Raw genomic sequence first — 26,889 nt, 5'->3', positions numbered from 1 at the left:
GTGGGGTCCCATTTAAGGTCCTCCAGTGGTACCTCCAGTCTTCCAACTGGATGAGGCTCATCCCCTTCCCTGACACTATATGAGATACAAAGCTCATTCCTGAAAGTCTCTGCACAGACTGCCTTTCTCTGGTAATCATGGTCTGATTCAAAAGTAGCATAACATCCTTCCAAGAGAGTTCAAATACTTTGGTTAAATACTGGAAAGCCTCTATATACCTGTCAGAATGGTCTAAAAACTTGCCAGGATCTCCCTTAATTTGCCTTACATCCTGTAGAGAAAAGGTGACCTGAATCTTAATGGGGCCACATTCACCAGGCATCTGTTGTAGGGGCAGGAGTAAGACTGGGACCTGCCTAAGACAAAGATTTATAGGCTGGGACAAGCTTGAGAGAGGACCTGGATAGAGAGGAGTGAAGGGAGTTGAATCTCCTGCTGGAAGTACCTCTGGGGTTTGGTTCCCTTGTTCCCTGAAGCCTCTCCTGAGATGGCCACTAGGAGGACTGAATCAATCCTACAGTGTTGGCAAAGGTCTGGATTACCCTGCAAGACAATGAAAGCCTGCACATATTGAACCTTGGATTATTGGCCTTCACGTTTACAGATAGGGTCCAGCTTCAGGATGGTATTGAAATTAATGCCTCCTTCTTGAGACCATGCTTCTCCTTTCTGCAGAACATAATTTGGCCATGGCTATGTGTAAAGAAATATGAGGCACTTTTTCTCAAGAGTCTGATGGTCAAAGGAGTCCCAGTGATTCAGGATACACTCTAGAGGAGTGTAGGCTGAAGATGATTACTTACCCATGTGGAAGAGAAGACAGAGGAGGAAAAGGCATTTTTCCCTCTCTCCAGAATCTGAGGATCAAGGGGGTCTCAGTAATTCAGGATGCACTCAAGAAGAGTGCAGGCTGAAGATGATTGGTTACCCATCTGAAAAGAGGGTAAATATTGGCAGCTAAAGCACATATTTTTGGTTTCTTCATCTAACACACAAGAAAGAGAAAGAGCTTTTATTCTATCAAATTTTGTTTTTATCGTTTGTTTATAGATTTCATTCTATCAAATTTTGTTTTATTATTTTTACCAGTTAGAGAGGAAATAAAGCCTGTTTTCATCACACTCAGTGAAATATTTGACTCACATGAATATTGGAAAACATCTCTTGGTTTTTTTTTTTAAATTCAAATAACAGAAAATTCCAACCACAGAAATTTGTGTGTGTGTGTGTTTTTTTTTTTTTTTTTTCTTTCACTTAAACTGTTAACAGTAGGTAGCTAGTCAGAAATGAGCAGGGTAGGAGAGGATTCTTCCTGCAACCCACCACCTGGAATGTCAGGCAACCATCAGGTGATGAGTAGGCAGTTATTATGCTGTTTCTCTAAAATAATAATTGATCACAGCAGGCACCAGGGAAAGGCAGTCTCCCAATAGACAGAAACTAGAGATCAGGTTTTTTTCAGCAATTAAGAATGGAGTTACTAATTAATCCAATAAGATTGCAGCAGCCAGGTGAGTGGGTTCAGGCATGTTTATTAAGAGGTGAAATGGCAGAGCTTAATTGGAATATGGCCTTCTGGGGACATTCCACTGGTAAGGGAAGAAAGCCTCAAGTGAGCCTGCATACAACTCTAGTAAATACACTGCACATGCAGCCCTTTCAACATGCTGGCAGGCCACTGTACATGGACAGCCTACTCCATGGGAGCAATCAGGGAAGAATTAAGTCAAGAACCCAGAAGCATGCCAACATATAAAACTCCAAGTCAAAAGGTCATACTTGCCCTTCATCTCTCAAGTTTCCTGATCAGTCTGCTTTCAAGTGTGCTTTCCTCCTTTTCATTCCTGCTCTGAAACTTTTCAGTAAACATTCACTCCTACTCTAAAACTTGGCTTGGTCTCTCCTTCTGCCTTATGCCTCTCAGTTGAATTTTTTCTTCTGAGGAGGCAAGAATTGAGGTTGCGGCAGACTCATACAGATTTGCTGCTGGTAACATACTTTGGTGCTGAGTGACTGAGACATTGTTCTACTGCCAGCAAAAGTTCTTTGTCACAAAAGAAGTAACCAATGGCAATGGTTGTCCTCCTTTCTTCTTCTGAGCCTCAGAAAAACCCCAGAGAAGAATTTGTCTGTTTAATAAATGTGTTCTACTGCATTGTGCTGATTTAAGGTACTAGGTGTTTAAAATAAAACCTTGGGCATATTAAAATGTTAAGAGTTTGTAAGAGCAATGACTCATGAATCAAGCAGTGCTAGACCCCAAGGGGTTCAAGGCTTCATTGAGAGGTCTCAAGGAGCAAATTTTATAAGGTGTTTGTGGAAACAAGACAAAAAATTTGGTTGGTTAAAGTGGAAAGTCCCTAGTTAGAGGTTAGTTGGCAGTTTTGTATTGGTTAAGCTTAAGTTTTGTTTTATTGTTTTGGGGTTGCGTTTTGGTTTCTTTATGGAGGAACCCAAGGCACTGAAGTCATCTCAGCCCAACTGTCTCCCAATTAATTTTTTTTAAAAAACAGTATATAATGCTTAATGGAACTTTGTTTTCTTCACATGTTATTTTCAGGATCCCCTTCCCTCATTTTATTTGGCAGTTGTTGGTCAATCACAATGCAAGAAATTCAAAACAACATTAATATTCAATAGATTTTTAATGGAATGACCATACACAGATTACTCAAACTTGACATGACCCTAACTAGACTACAGGAAATGATCATGCCTAATACAATCCTTGAAAGTGTAATTGAATCTGCATTTCCCATCTATGAGTTACACCAGTTTTTAGGCAAATCACTGGAACCAGAAATCTAAAAGTTATTTGCAATTTCTGTGTGCTTTACCACTTATGAAATGGGCCTCTTAAGATTTTTGATATAAATCCCCACCTCTAACCCCATTTCTGCTGTCATAGGACATATCAGAAATAGAGACTGAAAATGATAAGAAACCAAATACAACAGGTATTTTATTAACAACAAAAAAAATTTCTTTACATTTGTTTGTGTTCATATGATAGTATATATATTTTGCTTGAGATATTTGAAACTGTTTAGTTATTTCACTTGCCTGTTTATGCCAATATATACTTAAATTTGATATCCAATACCGAGCACAGTGGTACAAATCTTTGAATTAATTATATAAATAGCCCAATCACTCATATTCTCCCTTCCCACCAGAATTGCTTTACATGCTTTTGATACCTTTTCTTTTGTGAATGGTTGAACCTTTACTATCTTATTTAACTCTAACTTTCTGCTCCTTAACATTAATAGTTTTTTCTAGTTCCAATTCCAATATTGTAGAATTTGTGGATATTTACTATTTTATTCTCACTCTTCAAAATGCAATGTCTCACTACAAACATTTCACAACTCTCTATCCATCTATCTATCTATCTATCTATCTATCTATCTATCTATCTAGATATAGATAGATATAGATATAGACATATTCTTATTGTCTTCTTTGAGTAGGTAAGAAGTCATTCTTCTTCTAAAAAATCAATATTACAGATCAAGGTACTTTTAAATGATTGATTTGATAGTATACAAATGTAATTAAATGGCTTATTGACAAATTGTTGACCAGTCTTCCAGTGACGATATAATATAGTTTAGTAATAGATACTTTACAAAATGTTTATGGAGCTTCCTAGGTTGCAGAAAACTGCAGGGGTACATTGTTCTTATCCTGACCACAAAGAAAAAAAATACAAATATCTACAAAACCCGAAGTTTTCTCAAGCTCATCAGAAATTGGGTATTCAAGGCAATGTGTTGAACTAAAGGCCAAAGGGAGACACATCTCTTAAAAGGCCTATGAACCGTTTCATCTTGGACAGAACACAAGAGACAAAAAAGCTGCCCTACTAGTTGGTAAGATAAAAACAACTGAAATTTCAACATTTTCTTAAAACACCAGTTTGTAGTGGTCAGCTTAGAATCTTGGGCATACTAACATTTTTTCACAGGCTTCTAGTATGTGTACTCACAAGAAACAGGGGGGCAGATCAGGTCACCTGAAAGAACCCACCCTTTTCCCCAGCCCCCACAGCCAGCAGTACACTGGCTATAAAGAGATAAAAATCTCTTTCCACTTTTTGGACTTTTGTCTCATACAAACCAAAAGCATTAAGAAACTGGAGGAGGGGCAGAAAACTCTCCCACACTTACTAGTTCTTCAAATATGCAATCTTCTCTCTGGGGTAGCATAGAATCAGCAAGTCATTCACCATTGAGGGCAGGGGGAGAACCCTCCAGTGGCCAGGTTTAAGCAACTGCAAACATGTTGATGGAGGATAAAACAAATATTGTATGCCTCTGAGGAAGGAGCAGGAAAACCCTGGGACACACCATGAACCTTGTACTATGTAACAGAATTTTAATGCTGGTTAAGGGACAAGAAATCCTCCTTCCAAAGCTTCAAATAGAAGTACAATGCCATTGAAGGAGGAACAGAAGCAAAGCCACCTGCACTTGAGAGAGATATGGAAAATGAGAAATGTGTCCAGGATCTTGCACTGACAAAAAGCAGAGATCTGCTATCACTAGAAGAGGAGCAGGCAATTCTCTATTGTCAAAGACCTCAAATAATATAAGTGCTGTTTGACAAAACTCCAGCAATGCTGACTAAGAAACAATTTATCAATATCAGGAATATATTTAAAAAAAAGAATATTATGAAAAACCTTGTGACAATACATTCAATCAATTAGATGAAATGCACAAACTCCTCAAAATACACAAGCTGAAAAAGTTCACTTAAAAAGAAATAAATTTCCTGAATATCCCTATATGTATTGTGAAAAGAAACTTAGACACATTAAAATTTTAAGGAGTTTATTGGAGCAGGCAGAGATTCATGAATCGGGCAGCACCAGACTTCAAGCAACTTAGCACTGCACTGAGGGGATATGAGGGGAAACTTTTATAACGTGTTCACAGAAGCAAGACAAAGAAAATATATTTGCTTGCTTAAAGTGAAATACCCCTAGAAATGTTACAGGTAGTTAGACATGTATGAGTAGAACAGAAGAAGGCTCTCCCCCACCAACTAGGAATGTTGGGTGATGGGTTGGTAATTACCACATTGCCTCTCTAGAAGTGCTAAGTTGGCAGGCAGCACCAGAGAGAGGCTATTTCGTGATGGTACACACCTATTGCACTAAAGTGTTAATTGAATGCAGATGCCAGGGAGAAGCAACTTCCTGGGTATGTACATTAAGAGATGAAATAGTGGAGTATGACCTTACAGGGGTACTTTACCAGGAAAGGGAGGAAAAGCCTCAGATGGACGTGCCTACAACTTTCTAAACACACTGTGCCTTCTCATCTCCTAAGGGTAAGGAGGGAACTGAAAATGTGAGCAGCTCACCCTAAGGGAAGAATCATGGGAAAGGGTTGGAAGACTCTGGAAGGGGGCCAGTCCTATAAATTCCTAGATTCACAATTAAACACTGCACTTGACTTTCACTTGCCTGCTTGGATCTCTTCCAAGGGTACCTTCTGTTCTTTTTAAATAAACTTCTACTTCTCTGAAACTTGCTTCAGACTCTTTAGTTCTGCCTTACGTTCTTCTGGAAGAAGAAATCTTTTTTTCTGAGGGAGTGGTTTTTTTTTTTTTTTTTCTAAGGAGGTAAGCATTGAATTTGCTGCAGACCCATATGGATTTGCTGCTGATAACTTGAATGCCCTTCATTGGTAATGTATTTGGTGTGGTGAAACTCCAATATTTGCCACTTGTAACAGTTACATGTTAGTTGGTGGTTTCTGCTGGTTAAGCTTAGGTTTTGTTTTACTGTTTACAGTGGGCTTTGATTTGGTTGCATATGTAGGAATCCAAAGTGCTGTAGGCCTAATGGCCTCCCAATTAAAATTTTAAAACAGTATTAAGTAAGTTGAAATTGTAGTTACAAACTTTCCTCAGGAAAGTGATGTATCTAGATGGCTTCACTGATAATTTGTACTAGGTAATAAAGGAAAATATAACATCAATTCCATATATTTTCAAAAAAATGAGAGAGAAGCAATCATCTCTAAACTTATTTTAGAAAACCAGCATTACCCTGATACCACAACCAGACAAGGTCATAATAAGAAAAGAAAACTACAGATCGATATTCCTCATGTACATAGAGGCAAAAATCATCAGAAAAATATTACCAAATTAAATTCAACAATATTTAAAGAGGTTAATCTTTATATTGTGGAGAAATGGAGTTAAAGCTAGCTGTGCAAGATTGGAGAAACATTCAAACACATGTCAATTTTAATTCACCATATAAACAGACTAAAATTGAACAAATTGAATTTTTAAATAAATACAGAAAAAAGCATTTGAAAAAATTTAACATCCATTTATGTAAATACCCTCAGAAACCTAAGAACACAAGAAAATTTCTTCAAACTGACAAAGTACACTGTGAAACAAAAAGCTATAATATCATATCTAATGATCAAATACAAAGTGATTTCTGTTTACAAATTTGAACAAATCAAGGATGACCAAAAAATTAGAAAAGAAGAAATAAAAATAACTTTATTCACAGATTGCATAATCATCTTCATAGAAAAATGTAAATGCATCTACTAAAAAAGACACTAGTTCCATTTAGTAGCTCATAGACTACAAAAGAGGTCATTTCAAGGTCATAGACTACAACATTAATATACAAAAATTCATTTGTGTGTGTGTGTGTGTATACACACACACATATAACCCTCAATCAATTGGAAATTGAATTAAAACCATACCATTTAAAATATAATTAATATATACAAAATACTTAGGAATAAATCTAACAAGAGATATAAAAAAAATTGAACTTTAATAAACCAAAAGATCTCTGAGAAAATTAACAGAATCTTAAGTAAGTAGGGAGATCATGATGAGCTCAATATTGTTAAGATGTCAATTTCCCCAAACTTACCTATAGATTTCATGCAAACCCAGTCAAAAAACCCAGTTTTTTCTTCTTTTGTGTATCAGAAATTGACAAGCTAATTATAAACTTAAATGGAAGTAAAAAGAGAGAAATAAATGTGAAGGACTTAGTCAACCTATAGTCAACACTATGTATTGTTGACATACACAGTCAAGACTATGTGTTATTAGCGTGCACGCGTGTGCGCGCGCGTTTGTGTGTGACTGGAACAGAATAGACTGTTCAGAAATAGAATTATGCATGCATGGAAAATAAAGCTGTGAAGACTATTTGATGGGAAATCATGAATCTGGTCTGGGAAAGGGAGGTAAGACGAAATAGTCCAATTTTCCTGCACAACTTTAGCACAAATTCTCTATTCCTACTCATCTTGAGACTCACTTGTATTTTTCCTTACTGTGGTGAAAAGGATAGTCTTTCTGTTTTTTTTTTTTATTTTATTATACTTTAAGTTCTAGGGTACATGTGCATAACATGCAGGTTTGTTACATATGTATACTTGTGCCATGTTGGTGTGCTGCACCCATCAACTCGTCAGCACCCATCAATTCGTCATTTATGTCAGGTATAACTCCCAATGCAATCCCTCCCCCCTACCCCCTCCCCATGATAGGCCCGGATGCGTGATGTTCCCCTTCCGGAGTCCAAATGATCTCATTGTTCAGTTCCCACCTATGAGTGAGAACATGCGGTGTTTGGTTTTCTCTTCTTGTGATAGTTTGCTAAGAATGATGGTTTCCAGCTGCATCCATGTCCCTACAAAGGATGCAAACTCATCCTTTTTTTATGGCTGCATAGTGTTCCATGGTGTATATGTGCCACATTTTCTTAATCCAGTCTGTCACTGATGGACATTTGGGTTGATTCCAAGTCTTTGCTATCGTGAATAGTGTCGCAATAAACATACGTGTGCATGTGTCTTTATAGCAGCATGATTTATAATCCTTTGGGTATATACCCAGTAGTGGGATGGCTGGGTCATATGGCACATCTAGTTCTAGATCCTTGAGGAATTGCCATACTGTTTTCCATAATGGTTGAACTAGTTTACAATCCCACCAACAGTGTAAAAGTGTTCCTATTTCTCCACATCCTCTCCAACACCTGTTGTTTCCTGACTTTTTAATGATTGCCATTCTAACTGGTGTGAGATGGTATCTCATTGTGGTTTTGATTTGCATTTCTCTGATGGTTAGTGATGATGAGCATTTTTTCATGTGTCTGTTGGCTGTATGAATGTCTTCTTTTGAGAAATGTCTGTTCATATCCTTTGCCCACTTTTTGATGGGGTTGTTTGTTTTTTTTCTTGTAAATTTTTTTGAGTTCTTTGTAGGCTCTGGATATTAGCCCTTTGTCAGATGAGTAGATTAGAAAAATGTTATCCCATTCTGTAGGTTGCCTGTTCACTCTGATGGTAGTTTCTTTTGCTGTGCAGAAGCTCTTTAGTTTAATTAGATCCCATTTGTCAATTTTGGCTTTTGCTGCCATTGCTTTTGGTGTTTTGGACATGAAGTCCTTGCCTATGCCTATGTCCTGAATGGTACTACCTAGGTTTTCTTCTAGGGTTTTTTATGGTATTAGGTCTAACATTTAAGTCTCTAATCCATCTTGAATTAATCTTCATATAAGGAGTAAGGAAAGGATCCAGTTTCAGCTTTCTACTTATGGCTAGCCAATTTTCCCAGCAACATTTATTAAATAGGGAATCCTTTCCCCATTTCTTGTTTCTCTCAGGTTTGTCAAAGATCAGATGGCTGTAGATGTGTGGTATTATTTCTCAGGACTCTGTTCTGTTCCATTAGTCTATATCTCTGTTTTGGTACCGGTACCATGCTGTTTTGCTTACTGTAGCCTTGTAGTATAGTTTGAAGTCAGGTAGCGTGATGCCTCTAGCTTTGTTCTTTTGACTTAGGATTTTCTTGGAAATGCAGGCTCTTTTTTGGTTCCATATGAACTTTAAAGCAGTTTTTTCCAATTCTGTGAAGAAACTCATTGGTAGCTTGATGGGGATGGCATTGAATCTATAAATAACCTTGGGCAGTATGGCTATTTTTGTGGTATTAATTCTTCCTATCCATGAGCATGGTATGTTCTTCCATTTGTTTGTGTCCTCTTTGATTTCACTGAGCAGTGGTTTGTAGTTCTCCTTGAAGACGTCCTTTACATCCCTTGTCAGTTGGATTCCTAGGTATTTTATTCTCTTTGAAGCAATTGTGAATGGAAGTTCATTCCTGATTTGGCTCTCTGCTTGTCTGTTACTGGTGTATAAGAATGCTTGTGATTTTTGCACATTAATTTTGCATCCTGAGAGTTTGCTGAAGTTGCTTATCAGCTTAAGGAGATTTTGGGCTGAGACAATGGGGTTTCTAAATATACAATCATGTCATCTGCAAACAGGGACAATTTGATTTCTTCTTTTCCTAACTGAATACCCTTGATTTCTTTCTCTTGCCTGATTGCCCTAGCCAGAACTTCCAACACTATGTTGAATAGGAGTGGTGAGAGAGGGCATCCCTGTCTTGTGCCAGTTTTCAAGGGGAATTTTTCCAGTTTTTGCCCATTCGGTATGATATTGGCTGTGGGTTTGTCATAAACAGCTCTTATTATTTTGAGGTACGTTCCATCAATACTGAATTTATTGAGCGTTTTTAGCATGAAGGGCTGTTGAATTTTGTCAAAGGCCTTTTCTGCATCTATTGAGATAATCATGTGGTTCTTGTCTTTGGTTCTGTTGATATGCTGGATTACATTTATTGATTTGCGAATGTTGAACCAGCCTTGCATCCCAGGGATGAAGCCCACTTGATCATGGTGGATAAGCTTTTTGATGTGCTGCTGAATCTGGTTTGCCAGTATTTTATTGAGAATATTTGCATCGATGTTTATCAAGGATATTAGTCTAAAATTCTCTTTTTTGGTGTGTCTCTGCCAGGCTTTGATATCAGGATGCTGTTGGCCTCATAAAATGAGTTGGAGGATTCCCTCTTTTTCTATTGATTGGAATAGTTTCAGAAGGAATGGTACCAGCTCCTCCTTGTACCTCTGGTAGAATTCAACTGTGAATCCATCTGGTCCTGGACTTTTTTTGGTTGGTAGGCTATTAATTATTGCCTCAATTTCAGAGCCTGCTATTGGTCTATTCAGGGATTCAACTTCTTCCTGGTTTAGTCTTGGAAGAGTGTAAGTGTCCAGGAAATTATCCATTTCTTCTAGATTTTCTAGTTGATTTGCATAGAGGTGTTTATAGTATTCTGTGATGGTAGTTTGTATTTCTGTGGGGTCAGTGGTGATATCCCCTTTATCATTTTTTATTGAGTTTATTTGATTCCTCTCTCTTTTCTTCTTTATTAGTCTTGCTAGTGGTCTGTCAATTTTGTTGATCTTTTCAAAAAACCAACTCCTAGATTCATTGATTTTTTGGAGGGTTTTTTGTGTCTCTACCTCCTTCAGTTCTGCTCTGATCTTAGTTATTTCTTGCCTTCTGCTAGCTTTTGAATGGGTTTGCTCTTGCTTCTCCAGTTCTTTTAATTGTGATGTTAGAGTGTCAATTTTAGATCTTTCAAGCTTTCTCTTGTGGGCATTTAGTGCTATAAATTTCCCTCTACACACTGCTTTAAATGTGTCCCAGAGATTCTGGTAAGTTGTATCTTTGTTCTCATTGGTTTCAAAGAACATCTTTATTTCTGCCTTCATTTCGTTATGTACCCAGTAGTCATTCAGGAGCAGGTTGTTCAGTTTCCATGTAGTTGAGTGGTTTTGATTGACTTTCGTAGTCCTGAGTTCTAGTTTGATTGCACTGTGTTCTGAGAGACAGTTTGTTATAATTTCTGTTCTTGTACATTTGCTAAGGAGTGCTTTACTTCCAGTTATGTGGTCAATTTTGGAATAAGTGTGATGTGGTGCTGAGAAGAACGTATATTCTGTTGATTTGGGGTGGAGAGTTCTATAGATGTCTATTAGGTCTGCTTGGTGCAGAGATGAGTTCAATTCCTGGATAGCCTTGTTAACTTTCTGTCTCATTGATCTGTCTAATGTTGACAGTGGAGTGTTGAAGTCTCCCATTATAATTGTATGGGAGTCTAAATCTCTTTGTAAGTCTCTAAGGACTTGCTTTATGAATCTGGGTGCTCCTGTATTGGGTGCATATATATTTAGGATAGTCAGCCCTTCCTGTTGAATTGATCCTTTTATCATTATGTAATGGCCTTCTTTGTCTCTTTTGATCTTTGATGGTTTAAAGTCTGTTTTATCAGAGACTAGGATTGCAACCCCTGCTTTTTTTTTTTTTTGTTCTCTATTTGCTTGGTAGATCTTCCTCCATCCCTTTATTTTGAGCCTATGTATGTCTCTACATTTGAGATGGGTCTCCTGAATACAGCAGACTGATGGGTCTTGACTCTTTATCCAGTTTGCCAGTCTGTGTCTTTTAATTGGAGCATTTAGTCCATTTACATTTAAGGTTAATATTGTTATATGTGAACTTGATCCTGCCATTATGATATTAACCGGTTATTTTGCTCATTAGCTGATGCAGTTTCTTCCTAGCCTCGATGGTCTTTACATTTTGGCATGTTTTTGCAATGGCTGGTACAGGTTGTTCCTTTCCATGTTTAGGGCTTAAAAGATAGTCTTTCTAACAAATTGCAGTGGAACCATTAGATATTCATATATACAAAAGTTAATATTAACCCTTATTTTATAAAAGTATGTAAAAAATTAACTCAAAAAAGGTCATATGTATAAGAGCTCAAATTGTAAAACCGTACAGAAGCAAATGAATAAGTCTGTGTTGCACTGGGTAAGATAAAGCTTTTTTTCATAAGACAGAAAAATCACAAACAATAAGATAAAATTGCTGAATTGAATTTCCTCAAATTAAAATCTTAAACTCTTTCAAATGGATTAAGAAAAGAAATAAGTCACAAATAGTGATAAGATATTTTAAAACACATATGTTACAAAGGACTTGTATCCAGATTACCTGAAGAACTTTTGCAACTGAGTATAAAGAAAACAACCCAATAAAAATGTGCTAAATAAATAAACAGACACTTCAGCAAGTAAGACAAATGGATGTCAAATAAGCACATAATAACAAGCTCACCATCTTTGGTCATTAAGTAAAACCACAATGAGATACCACTAGAATCCCACTAGATTGGTAAAATGGAAAAGCTCAATGAAAATAAGTCTCAACATGGATACAGAGCAATTGAAATCTCATATACCAATGGTAGGATGGAAGAAGTTAAAGTAACTTTTGAGACTCGTTTGGCCATTGTTGGATGATGAAATCTCCCATGGGCACTCTGCACATTCTTACTGAGTATCCTAAATATGCAAAGTCCTGTCCACTCTTTACTTTTTTTTACTAGTTCACTGTTCATGGATTAGTGTGTACAATGAGCAACCCTGAGACATGTGGTAATGTATATTGCATGATAAAGAGCAGACTTACTTATTGCTTGCTATAACGGAGGAGGATTCATCAACTGTAATGTTCTTCTGTAATTTAACCTACCACCTATGTAGGAATCCTTCTAAGTTCTTCATAATTCTACTATGGGACTTAAGGTGCAGGGAGAAGCAGTATGAAAATGCAGATGCTCATGCTACTTGCTGTGTAATAAAGTTCTTTGTCTGACCCAGAGACCTCAGTCCTCTGTCAATGTCTATGAAACAGTAATGTGCTGATTTATTATATTGTAAGTTGGGTAACATTACTTTTAGATCTGATAGCGGGTTTCAAAAAACATTAAACATACTCTTATTGTATTATACAGCAATTCCACTTTTACACATTTATTGAAGGGAACTGAAAACTAAGGTCCAGGCAAGACCTTACAGAAACCTGTGTAGCATATTCATTCAAAAGCACTCCAAACCAAAAACAATCTAAATGCCCATCAGCTTCGAATGAATACAAATACTGTGGTGCATCCAAAGAATACTATTCAGCAATGAAAAGGAACCAACTAATGATCCATGCAACAAGATGAATCTCAAAAGCGTTATGCTAAGTTAAAGAAGTCATATACAAAGTCCACACACATCATAGATAATTCCATTTATATTTCATTCTGGGAAAGGCAAAACATCAGAGACAAAAAATCATCTCAGTGATGGCAAGGGATTGAGGGGTGGTGTATGAGAAATGACTGCAAAGGGGTACAAGGGAACATTTTTTGGTGATGAAATGTCATATAATATGACTGCGATGGTGATTATCCAACCATATACATTTGTCACACTCATTGAATTTTACACTTTAGAAAGGTAAATTTTGCTGCATTTTGATTATCCCTTTATAAAAAATGTTAGCTAAAAGTTCAGTTAAATATTTTTGTCTTTATATGACTTGACGTATTTACTAGAAACTTCAATGCTTGGCATGAAAGGAAATAAGTAGCTTCCTGCCATTAGAAAGTCAAATGGCTATAGAAAAAAGCACGTATTTCCAGAAACAGGGATGCCTGGGATCAAGTCCAGGATTTTTTTTTAAACAATAGACTATATCTGAGACTTCTAGAATCTGAATTACTTTAGAACCATAACAAATGGATAACTATGGATAATTTCTGAGGTTTCAATATTTTTATTTAGGTATGTATTATGTATGTATGTAGGTATGTATGTATTTTCTCTGGTCTTGCTTTGTCATCCAGGCTGGAGTGCAGTGGCCTGATCATAGTTCACTGTAACCTTGAATTCCTGGGCTCAAGTTCTCCTTCCACTTTAGCCTCCTGAGCTGCTATGACTATAAACAGGTGCCACCATACTGGCCTAATATTTTAAAATTTTTTTGATAGAGTCAGGGTCTTGCTATGTCACCAGGGATGGTGACTTTCAATGTTTACACGTTCCTTTTAAAGCTTTAAGAACCACCTATGCGAACTTCCTTTATTCAAGAGTAATTGCCTAAATATCCTGTAATATTTACTTCAAACATAGCAAACTACTAATACCTAATAGAGTTTAGTGGGTTAATTGGGAGATTTAGGTAATTGCTTTAAATAAATATTTCAGGTTACCTTGGACACCATAAAATTAAAAGCCATAAACAATCAGGAGCTAAGGCAGTTTCTGATAATTCCTCAGACTTTTACCAGCAGTTGTGCTGATACTTTTCCTTCATTATTGTAATTGCAAAGTTTGGCCCCATGCCTGGATCCAGTTTGTTCACTTTCTCACCAGGGAAGCTGAATTCTTCTCTCAGATGTGGTAGGGATATAAGTCCATTGAATTGCCCATTTTTCTTTTTCTTGTATAAAACGAGGCTCTTCATAAGGGTTTACAGTTGGTAAATAATTCATGTTGGCACAGGATGTAAAGGAACTCAAAGCATGTTTGCAGCTGAAATTAAAGTCAGTTGCTTGCTCTGAAGAATGAAGAGAGTTTTACTCTCAAAGTTCTTTGCTAGTGGAAATGCATTTACTGAAGTCCTATTATATTCTCATTCAAAGCATTTAGTCATTCCAATTCCATTGAACACGTCTTCAACATTTTCTGTGCTATGCTAAAAACTAGTATGGGAATATCTTATTTTAAATTTCATTTGTAGGTTAGTAACTTCCACAAGAGGTTTATCAACTCTCTCCCTTTTAGTATATCTTACAAGAGCATGAATCTTTAAATTAAGTTTTCATTAAAATCACAGGAAGGACTTATTTAAATAAGTATGATATTTGAACCTTACCCTCAGAGAACCTGATTTCTGAGGTAGGATCTGAGAGTTATTTTTCATTAGGCACATGGCTGACATTGATATCAATAGTTGTTTGATAAAACTTCAGGATCTACATCTCAGCACATCCACTTAACAAGATTATTTTAGTATCAACACGGGTTTTTGTGTCATGTCTCCTTTGACCTCCACATCCAATCACCAGTGAAATTCCATGGACACTGACTTTTCAATGATGTTCATTCCCAATGCTCTTTTGATTTCTGATGATATAATGACAGCATGCACGTTCAAAGTTACTCAACTTGACCATTGTAGCAGCATTCCCAATCCTCTTGACTCTAGTCTCGTCCTTCCAAAACATTTAATGAATGATTTCCCTCCTAAACATTTCATGTATGACATACCTCCTTGTTTCATGACACTGGCCCATTCAAAAACATTTTAAATCCCTATAATTTATATTAAGTAAAATTCAAACCTTTTATTCAAGCCCCTTTATGATTCAAACTTGTCCTGAATATTCACTGTTATGTTATAATCATCCTTTTGCTTGCAATGCCATCCTTTGCAATCTCTACATGATACAATCTTACTCCATACTCTAATCTTTAATTCAAATACTATCTACTCCATTGTGGTAATTTCTAATGTTCTAAAGCTGAAAACTTCCATAGCATTTATGTAGATGTCTATGATGCATGCTGTACATAATAGATGCTCAAAACACTTAATAAGTGAAAAATTCTTACAAGATTAACTCCAATTTCTATGACTCATTTTCTCCTCATATCCAATTGATAATTCAGCCATTTTGATTTTTAAATGTAATATTTAATGAAGTAAAACTATACAGGGAAATGTATGGTAAACATAAATATGCATTTAGATGAATTTTCATAGTGAACACATTGATATAACTAGAAACAGCACATGACCAGCAGCCCAGAAGCAGCCTCATGGCCCCTTCACATTCATATTTCTCATCAAAGGTAACCATTAACCTGACTTCTAATGGCATAGATTACCTTGCCTGTTGGTAAACCTGACATAAACGAAATTATACAGAATGTACAATTTATATTCAGCTTGTTTTGTTGAATATTGTGTTTTTGAGATTTTTCTCACATTGTTGCATTTTAGCAATGTTTTCTAAATTGTATTCTCTACATAGTAATACATTATGTAAAAGTACTATAATTTATCTTCTTTATTGGCTTGGATTGTTTCCAGTTTTTTAGTTTTTTGATAACATTACTATATTCATTTTATACATGACTTTTGAAGATTGTATGTAAAAACAAAAATGTACACCTAGAAGTGGAATTGTTTGGTCAAACACTATTGATTTTATTTTCTAAATATTTCATCAATATACCTCTTCAAATGTACTTCCGCTTCCCAAATTCAAGCTCAGATAATATTTAATTAGGACTAATAAAGTAGCCCCCAAACTGGTCTTTATGACTCTATTTTATCACTATCATCCATTTTGACCAATTTGCACAAAGCAATCTGTACAAAACACAATTTTCATCACATCTTCAATTGCCTGAAAACCTTTTATGGATTTCCTGTATAAAACTGAAGTTTTATATCTGGCATGTGAGTTACTTCACGATTTTTACAGTGCTAATTTTTCCATCTGTAACTTCCGATTCTTATTATAACAGATAGTATTTTTTAAGTTATCGAAATTTCATCATAGTCACTATTTTGATATAGTTAATCAATAAGGACTTTAATACTAGTGTAGAGGTTTGTTTTCTTTGTAGATTTTAGGGGAATTTTTTCTTGGCCTACAGGTCACTCCCATTGAATTCTACTCTCATGTTGGCATTGGCTGACACTTGACTCATAAAAAAATGTATTGTTATTTGCTATGGTCTGAATGTGCATCCCCCCAACTCAACTAGTGTGCTGGAGACTTAATCCCCAATACAATGTTGTTGTGAGTTGGGGCGTAATGGGTGGTGTGTAGTTAATGAGGGCTTTGCCTTCATGAATGGATTAATGCTCCTATAAAAAGCACTTGCAAGAGTGGGTTTGCCCCTTTCTGCCTTTGCCATGTAAGGGCACAGCAAGAATGCCCTCTCACAATGCCTTTGCCTTGATCTTGGACTTCTCATCCTCTAGAACTGTGAGATATAAATGTTTGTTCCTTATAAATTATCCGATTCAGGGTTTTTTATGGCAACATAAACTAAAACAGTATTCCTTGAGTTATTTAACACATGCTGTTGACCCTGATATTTTAGTGTGAATTACAGAAGGTTCAGAATGTTGTCTTCCACCCTTCAGGTTGGGAAAATATTGAGTCAGGGGTTCTAACAGTCTGAGTCCCTGTGTGGGATTAAGTAGAATCATATAAGATACCATGAAAGAGGTTTATCAAATAATTGTTTATATATCATTTAAAAGAGTAATAATTGAGGTTGAAGAATACAGGAGGCAATCAGAGCTTCTTTTTTTTTTTTGAATTTCTAGAACTATTCCCCTATGTGAGGGAGTAGCAGAAGGGACTAGAAGGCAAAAGTTGTGATTATTTATGAAGAAATGTTTGATGGCAAACCAAAATTTGGCAACCACTGAATTGGGATAACTGACATAGACCAGGACTTGGAATTCATCTATACAGTAGAGAAATAGCAATTATTGTTGAATAAGTGCACCACTCCAGTGGGATCAATTAAGACAGAGAACAATGAGATAGTGTAAGTCTTGGCAAGCGACTGGTCAAAAGAGCAGTTGTTTTTATCCAACTCATAAATCATTGGATTTATGAGTTCAATCCAATTTTCTACCTCTATAGATCAGTCTCAGTTTTTGGTAGTTTTATTTGTGTGTGGGGAAAGATAAACATACTACAGAAAATGTAACTGAATCACAGGGTGCTAGAATATAGTTGGATCTAGATAGGTCATTGATAGGCAAATATTTATCAAACTTTCAAGAACCACATTACAGTTTTATTAAAATCCAGAATTTTGGGCTCCTCTTCAGACCTAATTCCTCTGGGAATCTTCGGAGGGTGGAGGGGAAGAGGTAGCAACCAGGAAATCACATTATAAAATAAGCAGCCCATGTGGTTCTTTTGCGTAAAAAAATTTGAGAAATACAATTTAGACAGGGTCAAAATGTGATAGAAATGAGTTACAACAAGAAACCGGTTTAAGTGTTAGTAAAGGGGAGACCCGAAAGAGTTTAAGCTAAACTCTTAGGAGGGACCGAGAAATTACTATCCTATGAATCAGAACAGATGACTGATATATAGCTCAAATCAGAAGAGTAAACTCAAAGTCAAATAGGATTAGAGTGGCATGAAGAGATCCAGCTCAATGTAATGGAGAGGATTGGGGGCAGAGGTAGAATAGCTTTCTGGAAGCGTTACTTTATAGGTGAATTTAGGATGCAGGCTTGTTTTAATAACCTTGGTCATATTTTCAAGTTGGAACTCAGTTTGATAAAGGACTCTCATTCTTTTGTAATGTTGCCCATATGGAACAGGACAATCCTTCTAATTCCCCTGAGAGATTGTGACATTCTCTTTGTAGGGAGGGCCATGTTTGTACCCTGGTTTGGTACTCAATAAGAATGCTTATATTCCCAAGGCTATTTTGTTGTGAACTTAGTCCTTGGCTTCATTGTCTGGTTAATTATATTTGTAAGTTTGTGTGTCTCTGTGAGTACATGTATATGTGTATGCATATTTCTAGCCATCTTCCTTGTCTATAGATATGGATCTTGTCAGAGTTTCAAGTCTTTACTAACACAATGTTATGTCTTAATGGTTATTCATAGCCATTGATATTTTCATAAAAATAAGAAACAAAGCAACTTTCCAAAAACTTATTGCATAATCTTTAAAATAGGTAAAGGAAGGTCTTGAAAAAGGGAGAATTATTTTTTCCCCCAATAAAGTATCAGGGGAATTTTTTTTTTCTTTTTTTGAGACTGAGTTTTGTCCTTGTCACCCAGGCTGGTGTGCAATGACATGATCTTGGCTCACTGCAACCTCTACCTGCTGTGTCCAAGTGATTCTCCTGCCTCAGCCTGTCAAGTAGCTGGGATTACAGGTGTCCACTACCATGCCCGGCTAATTCTTTGTATTTTTAGTAGAGATGGGGTTTCACCATATTGGTCAGGCTGGTCTTGAACTCCACACCTCAGGTGATTCACACCTCGGCCTCCCAAAGTGCTGAGATTACAGGCACAAGCCACTGAACCTGGCCTGGTCCTTCTATTTCTTGTATATGTTTCAGCTTTTTCCTTTTGTCTTTTTCTTTTTTTTTTTTTTTTTCCATTTTCTCTTTCCTACCATGACCTACTTAATAGTACTTTATAAGCATTTGTGTACTGGAAACAAAGATTTATTACAAAGATTTATTAACAAAACCTCAATGCTATAATAAAGATAAAAGATTCATTATAATACATTTAGAGAAGTACTCTGTTATCTGGAATGTAAATATCAGTTTACTTCAAAAATTATTTCTGGTCCCATTATCTCAATTTCCCTGCCCAGAAAAGTTTATTATATCAAATCAACTGCAATCCACCTTAGGACTTTTTCAAACATCTACTTTTGAATAACTATTTTCAAGAGTACAAAATAAAAATGACCAGCTTCAATCTCTATTTTGCAATTAATAGAGCAGTTCCTATCAATAACCACTGGGAGGTAGCACATGTATGGTGTTTTCATTATTTTCGATGTAAAGTTATAAACTATGAGTTGATATTACCTGAAGTTGATAGTATTTTTATTATTTGCATTAAATCTGTGTTAAATAGATAATTAATGGCATTAGTAAGACTGGTGAACAGAAAAAGCTAGCTAAACAATGTAAGAAAGTAAATAGCCACGCCTTGTTTGGAGGTCATTGTTTTCCACTGAAGAAAATAAATACAATGTTAAATACCTGAATATTTTGCCATCTTTACAATTTTCCAGAAAACTAAGTACAGAAAATCTTAGGCTTATCTATGTTCAATTTGAAAATTGTTTAGAAATAAAAATAATTATGCTTACATGTCTGAGTTATAAAATAACATCCAATACAGGAAACTCTTTTACAGGCTTGCTTGCCTATCCCAGTTAAAACAGATCTCTATTCTGCATAGATTTTCATTTAATATGCATTAAATTGTTACTGTTACTAAAGTGCATTAGTGGAAATTTAGACAGTACAGATCTACTGGAGATGCAGCACAGTAAGTAAATTTCCTGCTTATAACATGCTATTTCCAGCTTTATTAATGTGGAAATTAACCTCAATGCATTTTTTTCTGTAGACACTAATGTCTTTAAAAAGTCCAATATTTTTAACTGTTATTAATTTTAGGTATGTCAAAAACTTTTGGGCTCAAAGGATTCAAAGTAAATTTGACTAATGTAGAGTTTTAATTCACTTATTTTTCAATACTTAGACATAATTCAGTAATAATGTGTATAACAGAAATTTTTTGTAAAATCATAATTCATAAATTTCAGCAGAAAAATTACAAACTTAATTTATTAAATACAAGTGATTCCTTATTTGCCACATGCAATCTTTAACTGAAATAAAGTTGTAATACAAATAAATTCCTATTAATTTAATTATTGAGAATTCTTATCCTATATCCAGAAAAAAAAGAAAAAATAAAGAAATAAGAAAAAAATTCATGTGTTTGCTTGATTAGCAAAAGGAGGAAATGTCTTATGCCAGCCCTAATTAGGAAATTTTAGTGTGCTTTAAAATGACATGTTAAAGCTCTTTTTTTCTTGCTATTGACTTGAACTTTTAGACAAATCTAGAATAATATTTATTTATTATATGTTGACAACAGTAAATGAAATAGCTACTATGTTGGTATTGTTACTATTTATCTTGCACTTGTTATTGTCCAATTATGTAAATTCTTTGGTTTTTATAATGAATCAATGTTTTAGAAGAAAACTCCAGGATGCTAGTTTTTGTTACATGATTTGCAGTTATTTTGGAGCCTAGTAGACAGAATGACAGAGAATATTATCATTTAATATTTTAGTCACACAATTTCTCTTCTCATTCTACAAATCTGCTTACAAAAGTTCTGCAGCATCTCCATCTATCTCTCTGGGTCACCCTTGGACATAAACTACAACTAAAGTCCAAACATTTGGTTATCAGAAATAGAGTAGAAGCTCTCTTGACCAACCATCACATAATTTACCCACTGGTTTGTTTTGTCTCTCTTTTGACCTTGAAAACAAAGGACCAATGTTTCAGAAACTGAACATTCACAATAAAGAATTAGTCCACTAGTAAACCTGCAGGCTTCAGCTTTATTTGTTGCTTATAGGCTTACAACAGTCAGTCAGGGGTGTTAGTTCCCTTTACTGGAGCAGTTAGTTTTGTTGGTGACTGATGTGAGACCTCAGTTCTTCTATTCTTAGTTTAAAATAATTTAAATAAGAGCAAAGGAGATGTAACATAGAGTAATCTATTGCAAAAAGAAAAGGATGTTTTGAAAATCAAGTGCAGAACAGACAGCATGCCCTGAGAGAGAATTCAGGGTGGCTGCTCGTAAGGATGAGACAGCAAAGATTGGCACTAGGGAGACTCCCTTTTTTAGGAGTCTCACATGATTATTCTTAAGGAGATGGAAAGAGGTGTTGCTAGTAAGCATGTTCTGTGTGTTCCTTTGGGTGCACTTGCACAGTAGCTGTACATGCTTGTTCATACATCGCAGGTCTCATTAGCATCTTTAATCTCCACCTAAAGGTGTGTTTTTTACTGTTATAATGAGCAGAGGGTTACTTTAAGGACAGGTAAAATCAAAGTGCACATGCTGTCTACACGGGAAATTCCCTACTGAAGATAGCTTTGCTTGAATGAGACCAACTATGTGAATCTAAGGCTTATTGTGTTGACTGTATGCTCACCATGGTTGCTGCGTCCTGAGGACATGATCACTTCCTTAACTTCTTACCTGCCTCAGTTTAAGCAGAAAAAATATGTATCCAAAATACCGGAGAGCTCACAGTACCTCTAGGAAAGCTAGAATAGCCGGCTTTAAGGCAGTACTGCCCTAACATTTGTTAGGGGCTGGACTAAAATGCAGAATTCTGAACATGACCTCCACTCTCTTCCTACATTTGACTCCATTGTACCTAAGTAGGGCCTTATAAACATTATCTACACCTCAAGTCTCTGTGACCTAGAGATACACATTTCTGTGCTGTAGTCTGCCTTTGGGAGGACTGACCCAACAAGAAACTTAAATAGGCCCAACAAAAAAATCCATTAGCCAAGAAATGTTGGGGTATTGAGCTGCCACATATGACTCAGAAGCACACGCTTCAGGTTGGCACTTCTCTTTTGTCCTAGGGATCCTTGTTTTATGGGAAGGGATATGGCGTAAACAGTGCAACAGTTACTTGGAGTTTATGCAGTCAGGCATCTTGGAGCTATTGAAAGTCAATGTTAATAACTGACAACCTAATTTCAGAACCTCTATCTCTGCTGCTTAGATGCTGGAAAGCTTCGCCACCATTCCCACTAAAAAAATCAATTCCTGTAGCTACTGCTTCTGAACAGGAAGCAAATCTAGGTCATTTATCTCCTTCCTAATGTGTTCACATCTTATAAGCAAGGCAGGTTGACCAAGAAATTTTCTAGCTGCTACTTCAGGGAAGACTAAATTCATAATGTTGGAAATTCCTCAAACTCAAGAAGATTGTTGAATTTTGCTGCATGGCCCCAAAGACATACTCTCTGTACTTAGGGTTAATTGTGTTTTTTTCCCCAAAGCTGTTTGGGTCAGTTGCACACATTTTGCAGTTACATAATTTAACACATTTTATATAAACCTATACAAAGTAAATAAATAAAGAGAAAACGGTTTCTTTTAAAACCTTGCTGAATACTTTGGAATAACTTGATGAGGGTGAGTTTCTTTTAAAAATGCTATTAAGTGTGGGTGGAAAAATCATTAAACTAAAAAAAGACTTTGCAGTTAGATTGCTTCTCAAGTAGTTTTTAGGTTAGGTCTTTATTCTTCTTTAAAGAAAGCCATTGGGGGGAAGCAAGATGGCCAAATAGGAACAACTCCAGTCTCCAACTCCCAGCGCCAGCAACACAGAAGACTGGTGATTTCTGCATTTTCAACGGAGGTACTGGGGTCATCTCACTAGGGAGTGCCGGACAATCGGTGCTGGTCAGCTGCTGCAGCCCGACCAGCGAGAGCTGAAGCAGGGCGAGGCATTGCCTCACCTGGGAAGCACAAAGGGGAAGGGAATCCCTTTTCCAAGCCAGGGGACGTGAGACACAAAACACCTGGAAAATCGGGAAACTCCCACCCCAAACTACGCTTTAAGCAAACGGGCACACCAGGAGATTATACCTACCCCTGGCCGGGAGGGTCCCACGGCCACGGAGCCTCCCTCATTGCTAGCACAGCAGTCTGCGATCTAACCGCAAGGTAGCAGCCAGACTGGGGAAGAGGCGGCAGCGATTGCTGAGGCTTAAGTAGGTAAACAAAGCTGCTGGGAAGCTCGAACTGGGGGGAGCTTACAGCAGCTCAAGGAAACCTTCCTGTCTCTGTAGACTCCACCCCTGGGGACAGGGCACAGCTAAACAACAACAACAACAAAAGCAGCAGAAACCTGTCCAGATGCAAACGACTCTGTCTGACAGCTTTGAAGAGAGCAGTAGATCACCCAACACGGAGGTTGAGATCTGAGAAGGGACAGACTGCCTGCTCAAGTGGGTCCCTAAACCCTGAGTAGCCTAACTGGGAGACATCCCCCACTAGGGGCAGTCTGACACCCCACACCTCACAGGGTGGAGTACACCCCTGAGAGGAAGCTTCCAAAGTAAGAATCAGACAGGTACGCTCGCTGTTCAGCAATATTCTATCTTCTTCAACCTCTGCTGCTGATACCAATGCAAACAAGGTCTGGAGTGGACCTCAAGAAATCTCCAAGAGACCTACAGCTGAGGGTCCTGACTATTAGAAGAAAAACTATCAAACAGGAAGAACAACTATACCAAAACCTCATCAGTATGTCACCATCATCAAAGACCAGAGACAGATAAAACCACAAAGATGGGGAAAAAACAGGGCAGAAAAGCTGGAAATTCAAACAATAAGAGTGCATCTCCCCCTGCAAAGGAGCGCAGCCCATCGCCAGCAACAGATCAAAGCTGGTCAGAGAATGACTTTGACGAGATGAGAGAAGAAGGCTTCAGTCCATCAAACCTCTCAGAGCTAAAGGAGGAATTACGTACCCAGTGCAAAGAAACTAAAAATCTTGAAAAAAGAGTGGAAGAATTGATAGTAGACTAATTAATGCAGAGAAGGTCATAAACAAAATGACAGAGATGAAAACCATGACACGAGAAATACGTGACAAATGCACAAGCTTCAGTAACCGACTCGATCAACTGGAAGAAAGAGTATCAGCGATTGAGGATCAAATGAATGAAATGAAGCGAGAAGAGAAACCAAAAGAAAAAAGAAGAAAAACAAATGAACAAACCTGCAAGAAGTATGGAATTATGTAAAAAGACCAAATCTACATCTGATTGGGGTGCCTGAAAGTGAGGGGGAAAATGGAACCAAGTTGGAAAACACTCTTCAGGATATCATACAGGAGAACTTCCCCAACCTAGCAGGGCAGGCCAACATTCAAATTCAGGAAATACAGAGAACACCATAAAGATAATCCTCAAGAAGAGCAACTCCAAGACACATAATTGCCAGATTCACCAAAGTTGAAATGAAGGAAAAAATCTTAAGGGCAGCCAGAGAGAAAGGTCGGGTTACCCACAAAGGGAAGCCCATCAGACTAACAGCAGAACTCTCAGCAGAAACTCTACAAGCCAAAAGAGAGTGGGGGCCAATATGCAACATTCTTAAAGAAAAGAATTTTAAACCCAGAATTTCATATCCAGCCAAACTAAGTTTCATAAGTGAAGGAGAAATAAAATCCTTTACAGATAAGCAAATGTTTAGAGATTTTGTCACCACCAGGCCTGCCTTACAAGAGACCCTGATGGAAGCCCTAAACATGGAAAGGAACAACCGGTACCAGCCATTGCAAAAACATGCCAAAATGTAAAGACCATCGAGGCTAGGAAGAAACTGCATCAACTAACGGGCAAAATAACCAGTTAATATCATAATGGCAGGATCAAGTTCACACATAACAATATTAACCTTAAATGTAAATGGACTAAATGCTCCAATTAAAAGACACAGACTGGCAAACTGGATAAAGAGTCAAGACCCATCAGTCTGCTGTATTCAGGAGACCCATCTCAAATGTAGAGACATACATAGGCTCAAAATAAAGGGATGGAGGAAGATCTACCAAGCAAAAAAAAAAAGCAGGGGTTGCAATCCTAGTCTCTGATAAAATAGACTTTAAACCATCAAAGATCAAAAGAGACAAAGAAGGCCATTACATAATGGTAAAGGGATCAATTCAACAGGAAGAGCTGACTATCCTAAATATATATGCACCCAATACAGGAGCACCCAGATCCATAAAGCAAGTCCTTAGAGACTTACAAAGAGATTTAGACTCCCATACAATAATAACGGGAGACTTCAACACTCCACTGTCAACATTAGACAGATCAACGAGACAGAAAGTTAACAAGGCTATCCAGGAATTGAACTCATCTCTGCACCAAGCGGACCTAATAGACATCTATAGAACTCTCCACCCCAAATCAACAGAATATACATTCTTCGCAACACCACATCACACTTATTCCAAAATTGACCACATAATTGGAAGAAAAGCACTCCTCAGCAAATGTACAAGAACAGAAATTATAACAAACTGTCTCTCAGAACACAGTGCAATCAAACTAGAACTCAGGGCTAAGAAACTCAATCAAAACCGCTCAACTACATGGAAACTGAACAACCTGCTCCTGAATGATAACTGGGTACATAAATGAAGGCAGAAATAAAGATGTTCTTTGAAACCAATGAGAACAAAGATACAACATACCAGAATCTCTGGGACACATTTAAAGCAGTGTGTAGAGGGAAATTTATTGCACTAAATCTGCACAAGAGAAGCAGTAAAGATCTAAAATTGACACTCTAACATCACAATTTAAAGAACTAGAGTGGCAAGAGCAAACACATTCAAAAGCTAGCAGAAGGCAAGAAATAACTAAGATCAGAGCAGAACTGAAGGAGATAGAGACACAAAAAACCATCCAAAAAATCAATGAATCCAGGAGTTGGTTTTTTGAAAAGATCAACAAAATTGACAGACCGCTAGCAAGACTAATAAAGAAGAAAAGAGAGAAGAATCAAATAGACGCATTAAAAAATGATAAAGCTGGATGCATCACGCTACCTGACTTCAAACTATACTACAAGGCTACAGTAACCAAAACAGCATGGTACTGATACCAAAACAGAGATATAGACCAATGGAACAGAACAGAGTCCTCAGAAATAATACCACACATCTACAGCCATCTGATCTTTGACAAACTTGAGAGAAAGAAGAAATGGGGAAAGGATTCCCCATTTAATAAATGGTGCTGGGAAAATTGGCTAGCCATAAGTAGAAAGCTGAACCTGAATCCTTTCCTTACTTCTTTTTTTTATTTATTTTTATTTTTATTTATTTATTTATTTATTTTATTTATTTATTTTTATTATACTTTAAGTTCTAGGGTACATGTGCATAACATGCAGGTTTGTTACATATGTATATCTGTGCCATGTTGGTGTGCTGCACCCATCAACTCGTCAGCACCCATCAATTCATCATTTATATCAGGTATAACTCCCCAATGCAATCCCTGCCCCCCCTCCCCAGTGTGTGATGTTCCCCTTCCCGAGTCCAAGTGATCTCATTGTTCAGTTCCCACCTATGAGTGAGAACATGCGGTGTTTGGTTTTCTCTTCTTGTGATAGTTTGCTAAGAATGATGGTTTCCAACTGCGTCCATGTCCCTACAAAGGACGCAAACTCATCCTTTTTTATGGCTGCATAGTATTCCATGGTGTATATGTGCCACATTTTCTTAATCCAGTCTGTCACTGATGGACATTTGGGTTGATTCCAAGTCTTTGCTATTGTGAATAGTGCCGCAATAAACATACGTGTGCATGTGTCTTTGTAGTAGCATAATTTATAATCCTTTGGGTATATACCCAGTAGTGGGATGGCTGGGTCATATGGTACATCTAGTTCTAGGTCCTTGAGGAATCGCCATACTGTTTTCCATAATGGTTGAACTAGTTTACAATCCCACCAA

Source organism: Piliocolobus tephrosceles, chromosome 4 (assembly GCF_002776525.5).
Source record: "Piliocolobus tephrosceles isolate RC106 chromosome 4, ASM277652v3, whole genome shotgun sequence".
NCBI lineage: Eukaryota > Metazoa > Chordata > Mammalia > Primates > Cercopithecidae > Piliocolobus > Piliocolobus tephrosceles.
Note: the sequence above shows the minus strand (reverse complement) of the source record.